Source organism: Schistocerca piceifrons, chromosome 2 (genome assembly GCF_021461385.2).
Source record: "Schistocerca piceifrons isolate TAMUIC-IGC-003096 chromosome 2, iqSchPice1.1, whole genome shotgun sequence".
Classification (NCBI taxonomy): domain Eukaryota; kingdom Metazoa; phylum Arthropoda; class Insecta; order Orthoptera; family Acrididae; genus Schistocerca; species Schistocerca piceifrons.
In genome coordinates this window covers 737,241,302-737,252,525 of record NC_060139.1, presented here as the reverse complement: position 1 = coordinate 737,252,525, position 11,224 = coordinate 737,241,302, and positions in this window count along the sequence as shown.

The window sequence follows — 11,224 nt, the reverse complement described above, 5'->3', positions numbered from 1 at the left end:
GAGTAGAGTAGGTTATGCAGCAGTAGCATGTTACACCCTCCTTTCTTTTCCTCGTGGAGCACAACCAAAACTACACTGCAAAGTCACACGTCACAGTCAGCCACAATACAGAGATGAACAGGTGAGACCACGTCGTGGAAGCAGGAGAGATTCTATGAAGAACGCAATATCTCAAGAGCCCCACAGCGTTCAGATCCCACCTGGTGACTAGCAGGATTCACATGTAAAATGTTAATCAGAACTTAAGCGTTTCTCATTCCAGGACATTTGTTACAGTACTTTACGATTAGAGAAAGTTTCTAAGAGGAATGAAAACTAAAATAACGTAGATATTACTGTCAGCAGTATGATTTTCGGCGGCGACCGGAAAATTTTTTTATGACATCCATATACTCGTATATGATAAAAACAGATGTACTTTTGTATGTATGTTCTACAACTCCTCCTAAACCGCTGGACCGATTTCAACCAAACTTAGTAGACAAATCGCCTATTGTTCGGAAATAATCGCTGTAGGCTAAATAACACCTACCTATAAAAGGGGTGGTAATGAAAAAGGCGTGTAGCTCATGACGCGCGAATACCCAGACTTTATTCATCCAGTACTTCAGAAAGAGAGTACCTGGGTACTTGCAACGACATTACACATAATTTCAAATTTTACGGGACTTTTTCTCGCTGATAAACCCACAAAATAATGGAAGAAAAAAGTTTTTTGCTTACTAGATTTTTGCTGTTCATGCAGTAAAACTCCCTTTCCAGACATAATATTTTGATTTATTACTTCTTTACTACTTACTGTATTCGCTTACCATTTTGCAGACAGTATTCATACATATCATAAAATATACCAGTAAAATTATGTCATTGTACGACTCACACTTCTGGAGACATGGCGTCATAAATATTGAGTTGGGAGAAAACGAAACTACAGGACAAAATACGCTGCAAGCGAAATATGTCTACAAATATATGCGAAATACACTCATTCTCATAAATTAAGGATAATGGTGATATATGGTGGAACAACGCTCTGGTGGTCGGTTTGTGGATTTAAATCACCTCGGGGTATGACAGTGCGGTGCAGTAGACCTGAAGTTGTCGCACGGTGACGCTGGCAGCAGTCCACATACGCAGAGGTGTATTGGTGCATGTCAGAGTATGGTGCAGCGAGTAAGTGTGCAGACGTTTTTAGAGGTGCTAATAGTGACTGTGTGTTGAAAGTGCCTCAAAGAACACATATTGATGACGTTATGAGGGGTAGAATACTAGGGCGAGAGGAGGCTGGTCAAACACAGCAGGTCGTAGCACGGGCCCTTCGTGTGCCACAAAGTGCGATCTCAAGTTTATGGCAACGATTCCAGCAGACAGGAAACGTGACCAGGCGATACAGTATGGTACGTCCACAGTGTAGAACAGCACAGGAAGACCGATATCTCACCATCAGTGCCCGCAGACGGCCACGGAGTACTGCAGGTAGCCTTGCTCGGCATCTTACCGCAGACACTGAAGCAGTTCTCTCCAGACGCACAGTATACAGACGACTGAACAGACGTGATTTATTCGCCCAGAGACCTGCAAGTTGAATTCTTGGTCACAGGAGAGCCCGTAAAGCCTGGTGTCAAGAACACAGTACCTGGTCATTGGAACATTAGTCCCAGGTTCTGTTCAGGGACGAGTCCAGGTTAGTCTGAACAGTGATTCTCGCCGGGTTTTCATCTGGCGTGAACCAGGAACCAGATACCAGCCCCTTAATGTCCTTGAAAGGGATCTGTATGGAGGTCGTGGTTTGACGGTTTGAGGCGGGATTATGACTGGTGCACGTACACCCCCGCATGTCTTTGACAGAGGAACTGTAACAGGTCAGATGTATCGAGACGCCGTTTTGAACCAGTATTTCCCCCTTTTCAGGGGTGCAGTGGGTCTCACCTTCCTCCTAATGGATGGTAATGCACGGCCCCACCGAGCTGCCATCGTGGAGGGATACCTTGAAACGGAAGATATCAGGCGAGTGGAGTGGCCTGCCTGTTCTCTCCAGACCTAACCCTATCGAGCATGTCTGGGATGCTCTCGGTCGACGTATCGCTGCACGTCTTCAAACCCTTAGGACACTTCAGGAGCTCCGACAGGCACTGGTGCAAGAATGGGAGACTATACCCCAGCAGCTGCTCGACCATCTGATCCAGAGTATGCCAATCCATTGTGCGGCCTGTGTACGTGTGCATGGTATTCATATCCCATATTGATGTTGGGGTACATGTGTAGGAAACAGTGTAGTTTTGTAGCACATGTGTTTCTGGATGGTTTTCGCCACTTATCATCAATACCGTGGACTTTCAGATCTGTTTCGTGTGTATTCCCTATCTGCCTATGCTATTAGCGCCAGTTTTGTGTAGTGCCACATTGTGTGGCACCACATTCTGTAATTATCCTTAATTTATGAGCATGAGTGTATATTAATTACACGTAAATAAATGTGTCAGATGCATACTTCAACAAATCCGTGAGTAAAAAGCACCTCGTCAACCTCTGAATCGATTTCAATTCATCGTGATACACATAGTACTTACCATCTGGAAAGACTGTAGAGGTTAGAAACACCAACCTGCTATTAGAGGGGGGAGTGATAATTTGGAGGCTGAAAATGGCTCTGAGCACTATGGGACTTAACATCTGTGGTCATCAGTCCCCTAGAAGTTAGAACTACTTAAACCTAACTAACCTAAGGACATCACACACATCCATGCCCGAGGTAGGATTCGAACCTGCGACCGTAGCAGTCGCACGGTTCCGGACTGAGCGCCTAGAACCGCGAGACCACCGCGGACGGCAATTTGGAGGCTGAAAAAGAGGTTAGGAGGTGATGGACAGAGAGGGTTAAGGAGGATAAAGACAGGGTGAGAGGAGGTGAGTAGAGAGAAGGAGAGGCGGAGATGGACAGAGGAAGGGAAGGAGACAAGATGGACGGAGAAAAGTAGGAAGGGAGGATGGACAGGGAGCGAGAGAAGGAGGAGGTGGATCGAGATAGGGGCGATGAAGAATTTGACAGACATGGCCAGGAGGAGATTCACTTAGAAGGTGTGAGGTGTAGATTTACCTACAGGAAGCAAGGAGATGTAGTTAGAGGGGAAGGGCAGATGGAGAGAGAGGGGCGGAAGAGCAGACGGACAGATACAGTGGGAAAGAGCAGATTTACATAAAGAGGTGCAGGAAGAGATGGACTAACAGAAGATTGGAATAAATACATACACGGGAAATACTGGGCACTCAGCTGGTGGTTACATAAAATTAGGGCTCTCGGCTATCACTACTAGTGGATGGTGGTTAGACCTTTGGGACACTATGTATCCAAAGCTGCGCTGTCGTTAGTTTTTCTCGATCTATTTCGCCACAGAAGAATAGAGCACAAAATGCTTTTACCTCATCAACTGACAAGCTACATCTCTGAAGTTGTGCTGGCACTAAACTCTACTCGGTTCATTCTGTCACTATTTTCTGGAAGTACAGAGTTCAAAACAACAGACAAGTTACATTCTGGAATCTATGCTGTCATTCCTTGATTAATGTTGTGAGTGGGCTGTAAGGAATAATGTAGTGTTTCTTTCTAAGACATGAATGAAACTTTAATTCTGAAGTGAACTGATCGGTGTACTTTTGACAGGTCAAAATTGAACTGAGAAGTATTGCGACTTTACCATTCACTTGCAGAGCCATATTCAAATTACTCATTCACTTATGTCTAAAAGGCTGACTTTCCCAGAAATGTAAGTGTAGAAAATCATGCAGGATTTTTATGTGGAGTTTGTAAAAGATTAAGTAAGGGATCTGGGGTATCGGAGCTTTGACTCGATTATGAGATGCGCTCAGAAGACACATTTTGTGACAGTGGTCCTTTTTCAGTCAGTGAACCTTGAAAATTAGAATCGATTCAACGTACAGGCTAGCATTCATATTCAGGGACGAGGTAGTTGCAGATGGGGAACTGGTTCCGTTGGCCAAAGAGAGAGGAAAAGGCTGTCGTAGCCTTGTCAAGGAAACATCCAGGCTTTCATCTTATGTTGTATAGAGAATTCTGAAAATCCTTATGAGTATGACTGCAGAATTGTGAACTCTACTACTACCGGGTACACGTTCGTAGTATGAGTATGACTGCAGAATTGTGAACTCTACTGCTACCGGGTACACCTCTAGCCAATCTTAAACAACACGAAACACATGGTTTTTGTCATATGAATCATGGTACCTTCTATTTTGGAACGCTGGTCTAGTTTGCAGATGACATGAAGTGAAGGATGAAACTGATACTTTGTAGTTATAGGGTATATCTCTTCCTATACAAGTCATTTCTTGCCACTCTACGTGGAAGATGTTACTAGTGCCACTTCCTACATCTTGAATTTCTTATAACGGTAAGAATAATGTCCCTGATTATAGTTCTGTTAGTCTGTTAATAACCCAGGATAATTCACTTAACGATTCGATATGAACCCAACAAACCTCTTCTTCGAATACTACAAACGCGCAACCATTTATTGAGAATAATTTAAATTTATCTTATTCTGCAAAGTTACGTGTGTACAAAGATGTGTGCAGTTGCCGAAAAGATACAACAAGGCGTCCTGCCAGTATTCTTCCTTAATCACAGTGAGCTGGTGTCATAGAATAGTTGAAGCGGTACTGGAAGTATGCTTCATTTAAATTCTTGCAAGCAGTTTTGTATGATAATAAAATGGTAGCATAATGTCAAGCTAGAAAGCAGTACTCCTTACAGCGTGGGCAGTAGAATGAGAAAATGTCTGCAAACAGTGTTTCATTTTATCTCTTTTGCCGCACTGCCTTCATTCCGTCCTCCCCTTCCTGGCAAGTGTAGAAAATCGAAAATGTGATTGCAGACATCTGGAACATGACTAACCAAAGATGTGCATAGGGTGGTGGTCTACAAAGTTAGGGCAGAAGGAAAGGTTGAGCAAAGAAGGCTGGCAGAGGCGCCGGGCTGTATCGACAGTCTAGAGGGATTTAGGGGGTTAGCCAATAAGGGCTACTCTCTCTCAGTTTTGGGCGCTCGGATGGCCTTGTACGTCACTTTGTCGCCGGGAGCTGGTGTGTGCAGTCGTTGTTGTTTTGGTAACACAACACTATAGCAAAATGAGCTATGTCATCGTCGATGAGGGTAGAAACGTTATTATTAAAGTGAAAATTGACACGGAAATATTAAAAGATGGTGCAACTTTCATAATTGTGATCGTTTATCTTGTTAGGACTTAATGTGGTGCAGGCTCTCAGCATGACGTCTTTGTGTATGGATGAAATTAAGCCGAATGTTCAATAGGTAAAAGCGGGAGTAAAGTGTTTCATTCTGATGCATGGTTATATAAGGTTTTTATCAAAATTAACAATAGTTTCTTTGTGCAGTAGTTTACATGTCTTGGGAACGAACAACGGCTTTTTATGCTTGTGATTTATGATGTGGAATTTCTAATTTAGTTATCGGCTTCAGACGTGTATTAAACGTGTGGAAACTTTATGAAAGTAGCGATTCAGGGTAAATTTTCATATTTTTGCAGTTTTCTTTGTACTGTGGTGTTGCTCACATCGCAGGGCGTAGTTGAAATGAGTATGGAACTTCAGTATTATTTGAGATAAAGTTGAATTAACCGCAATATTAGTGTATAGCTGAAATTTTATTTCGATTTAAAGGCAGTTCTCAGTGTGGAGCGAGGACTTGTACATTTCTAGCCAAGTACGGTAGACACGGCTCACTGTAGTTGGTGCTCATTAAAATTCTTGTTGATTATTGTGTAATGTGTATCAGCAAATGGATGCGTAATGAAAGTGAAGTTTTTAGATACATTTTCTTTGTGATAGGTTTTGACATCACGTGGGTAGACATATGTGTTCTGACTGACGTAGCGAGGAGAATAAAAGCTTAGGTCTTGCCAGAATAAGTCGGAATAGAAATCATATTTAGCCCAAAGTGATAAACTTTGATTCATTCTGATTTTCCTTCATAAATTATGGTTTGGTTTAGTGTTTGCATTTGTAGTCACATAGATTTAGGTGATTCAAAGTGTGTGGTAGCTTATTTCACCGCTACCGAATGGTTATAAGCGTTATGAGAGAAATACAAATGCTGAGTATATTCGATTATTTTTAGACTTAAAGTGGGATTTACTTACGAGTTACAAATGTGATGGATTGTGTTAGATGATGGATTTAAATAATTAACATAAATTAACTTCGATCATTTTTCTAAGAAATTGTAAAGCTGTATACTATGACACGCTACAGTGCAAACACCTGGTAGTCTCATTTGTTTGGTCTCTCACTTGTAGTGTTTAAGCGATAGTGCGTAATGAAAAGTGTGCTCTTCATGATAGCGCTTGACGAAGGACGACAGAAATTCTATTATTTTGTTGCCATTCCTATCAACTGCGTCCCAACAGCGTGGGACAAGTAAATTTAGTTTGGTAGTTTAAGAAATCAATAATAGTTCCTACTGGCAATTAACAAGCTGTTTTATGTTGGATATTTGTGCAAAAATTTAATCAACACGACCTTCGCTAATATGAGAAAAATCCGTTTTGTCAATAAAAGTGTGAAATCTTTGGATTCACAATAACAGTTTTTACAACTGAGAAACCTCCAACCTCCCACGTCCAACAACAAAAGTAAGGTAAGAGTAATAGAATAGTTAAAAATTACTAAGAAAGAAGGAAAATAATCACAGACAGGAATAAGATCACGGAAGGAAAGTTAGTTAAATATCCGGCATAACGAAAAACTCCCCCCCATCCCCTCACTCCTTTGGTCTGATTGTCGTGGTGTGCAAGTGTCATAGGGAGCGGTATCTGTTGAGCAACTGTTTGTTTTATGTGTACAGAAGTTAATACAATGAGTCTGAGTTAACTCATAGGGCCATATGAAGTTACTTTACATTGCCATAGGAACACTATTGTAATTTACCAAGACAACATATCATATAAATGTCTCTGATGCCCATAGAATAAACATTAATTAAAAGAATAGCGAGTAATCGGTGGCAGACCGGCTTTAGGAACAACAGAATACAGAAAAAAAGCTTTAATGCCGACTACAACAAGCGGGTGGTGAGTTTGCATAGTTAGCAAACCTCGGCTCCCTATGTCGAATGCTACGCTGAATCATCATTACTAGGTAGTGGTAACTTACTACCTACTTGCACACGAAGTCGGCGTACGCTTGTAGCCTCACTCCAGTTTATGTCGAGCAAGTTATCGACATTACTTTTCGAAACCGTAAAACACCTACACACACACACACAGGCATTAAGATGCACATAGTTGTCCCATAATCTAATGAACACAATTCTAATTCCCCAGTTTTAACGGAGGTTGTCCGGGAGTAACAGCCTGCCAAACATTCCTACTTTAAAACTTCACGTTATTGTAGATTGTCGCAATTCGAATGATAAGAACCGAGCCCTACAACGAGCAGAGTCCTAAAGGTAACACATTACAGATGTAGTTATTTACACATAATCTTGCATTCAAATGGGAATTAGAAAGGAGCACGAGACACAATCTCCGGTTGTAAGGATATTGAAACAATTTCGAACAGCAGGCTTTCCGTAAGAGATCAGTATATTTCACCATTAAGGCGTCGGCCACTTAGATTTCTCATTACAATATCGTGCTACAGTACTGAACGTAAAAGAACTGGTACGTCACTCAACATCCTGACAGATTACAACTGTTTTCCGGACGGAGACATGAAGTTCCAACTTTTGCCTCTGCGAGGAACGGTCTTACGAACTGATACATCCGTGTACTAGCTAAATCAAAGAATTAATGTACTCTTCGTTAGCCCTGATCTTGAGACGACCAAAGTCATGGGATAGCGATATGCATCTATATATATGATGATGTTTCGATTGTGGGGCGCTCAACTGCGCGGTTATCAGCGCCCGTACAAATTCCCAACCTTTGCTCAGACCAATCTTGCCACTTGCATGAATGATGATGAAATGATGAGGACAACACAAACACCCAGTCATCTCGAGGGAAGGAAAAATCCCCGACCCCGCCGGGAATCGAACCCGGGACCCCGTGCTCGGGAAACGAGAACGCAACCGCGAGACCACGAGCTGCGGACTCATGTACATATATGGCGGTAATATCGCGTACACAAGATATAGAAAGTTTGTGCATTGGCAGAGCTCTCATTTGTACTCAGATGATCCATGTAAACAGCATGACAGGAATTAATAGACTTTAAACGCAGAATGGTAGCTGGAGTTAGAGGCATGGAACATACCATTTCAGAAACCGTTTGGGAATCCAATATTCAGATATCCTCAGCGTCAAGAGTGTGCCGAGAATACTAAATTTTAGGACAACGCAGTGACCGACGGCATTCACTTAACTCCCGGAGCAGCGGCGTCTACGTAGTGTTGTTAGTGCCAACAGACAAGCAACAGTACGTGAAACAACCACATAAATCAATGTGGGACGTATAACGAACGATTCTGGGATATCTGGTATTAATGGGCTTTGGCAGCAGACGAGAGAAGCGAGTACATTTGTTAAGCGCGACATCGACTTCAGCGCCTCCCCTGCGCTCGTGACCATACCTGCTGGATCTCAGACGACTGGAATAATATGGCTTGCTCAGATGAGTCCCGACTTCAATTGGTAGGAGGTTGTGGCAGGATTCAACTATGGTACAGACCCCACGAAGCCATAGATCCAGATGGTTAACAAAGGACTGTGCAAGTTGGTGGCGGCTCCATAGCGGTGTGGGCTGTCTCTACATGGACTGACCGAATCACTGACTGTAAATGGTTATGTTCGGCTACTTGAAAACCGTTTGCAGCCATTGATGGACTTAATGTTCCCAGACAACGATGGCATTTTTATGGATGACAATGTGCCATGTCACTGGACCACAGTTGTTCGCGATTGGTTTGAAGAACATTCTGGACAATTCGAGCGAATGATCTGACCAACCAGATCACCTGACATGAATCCCATCGAACATTCACGGGACAAAATCGAGAGGTCAGTTCGTGCAAAAAACTTTGCAAATTTAGCATGGAGTGGTTCGTGCAAAAATTGTGCAAATTTAGCATGGAGAGCTTACAGTAAAATCTAATGCCAAGGTATACAAAAGGTATGCAAAAATTAAAGTAAAAAGCAACAGCTAATGCAATAAAGAAACGTGGAATTATATGGATAGAAACAGAAACCAGGGAAGGCTAAAAGAACCAGGACGTAGTAAATGAAGAGTTATACTTACTGCACTTAAAGATAACTGAAGCATTATCTCCTGTAGAGTTTGACAGTCTATGTACATATTTTGATATTAGAGTGGACAACAAGAAAAAAATGGTCCAAATGGCTCTGAGCACTATGGGACTCAACTGCTGTGCTCATCAGTCCCCTAGAATTTAGAACTACTTAAACCTAACCAACCTAAGGACGTCACACACATCCATGCCCGAGGCAGGATTCGAACCTGCGACCGTAGCGGTCACGCGGTTCCAGACTGTAGCTCCTAGAACCGCACGGCCGGACAACAAGAGCAAAACTGTAATTGAAAAGCTGAATTCTTTGACAACCTTGTTAATTTTACGGATATTCCTCTTACAGTTGAAGAGATATCTCTTCCATTACCCCCAGAGGGCTTACAGTTCTTATGTAAGGGCTTGGCTACCACAGAGCTCCAGCCTCTGCAGCACTACTTTCCTTCTGTAATTATGCTTCCACTATCCCTTTCACCTCTGTCTCTCCGTCGGATGGTTCTCTTGGTGCAGACCCTGTTCGGACCTGGTTTATGATTGGGATTCGAATTTCCACTTATGGTGTTCTCTATAACTTTTCATTAAAATGAACCCATTGTTGGGTTTGACCTGCAACCAATTTTCAAAATTCTCGAGAGGTATGGACCGTGCAGGGAAGGTCGCCCAATGCGGTATATGCTCCACCTTTGTACCCGTCCATCTTTGCACTCTTTGCTTTAATAAGGTAACATACCAAAAACCCAGCATAGTAGCCATCCCATTGGAGGGACGGGGCTCATAACATAAAGCGCCAATCACAAGGGCGCATGAAGGCAGCACTGTGCCCATTATGAGTGACAACTCTCATATAAATAAAACCGAAAAATTTTGCTCTGTAAATGGGATTAACGAAGTGACTAGAGATCCTAGGAAAAACTTTGAGGACAAAGTTAAAGATACAGTTATGCCATATAACTCCATCTTTGCATCCCTAGATGTGGTGAATATGTATACTAACGTGCCTGTACGCGAGACATCAGAGCTATAAAGAACATCTTTATAATACAATAAACTAGCTATAGGAAAAATGGTAGAATTAATGGAGCTTTTATTACTAATATTATCCTATAACTATTATAACGTTTACAACTTCCGCTGTAAGATATACCACTATCGTGGAGGGCTAGCCATGGGAAATTCTCTTGCCGGCATTATGTCTGATATTTTCCTTAATTATCTAGAAAACCAATTTTTCACTAACAACCCTTCAGTAGCCAGCGAACTTCTCTACTATTATGCTATGTGGATGATTTTCTTAGTTAAGCAATTTAATGGCATAACGAAAAGAATGAGAGCTATTCACAGAGGAACCATCAACTTTCTCAGCATTACGATAACAAGACTGGCGGTAAACACCGTTTTGGAGTGTATTAAAAACCAACTCGAGTAGATGTTATTGACCCTGGAAGAAAAAAAATTGCTATTTTCGATCCACTGTTAATAACTTACTAAAACTGTCACTAAGGAAGCATGAGAGGAATAAAGAAGTCGCTATTATAAAGCAAGTGATAGTCAGCAACAGTTATCCAGTCCCAACAGTAACTAAGTTAGAGACAACAACGACATAAAGTCAACGGCAGCACGCCGGCAGATCCAAAATATTATGCAAGTAAAACATGCATGGAGTTTAAAATAAGTTTCAGAGAACACGCTTCAATTCCCAGTGTTAAAACAGTGTTTGGTAAGCATCTTCTAAAATCTATGCATGCTGTTGGATATATATATATATATATATATATATATATATATATATATATATATATATATATATATATATATATATCGAAGTGCTGCACAGTGAATCTAAAGGATACCTCCTGACAATTTTGGAAGAAACTGAGATTTTTACACACCTTTTGCGAGAGCCTGGCAACACATCAAATTAGGAGAATGACTTTATGAACAATG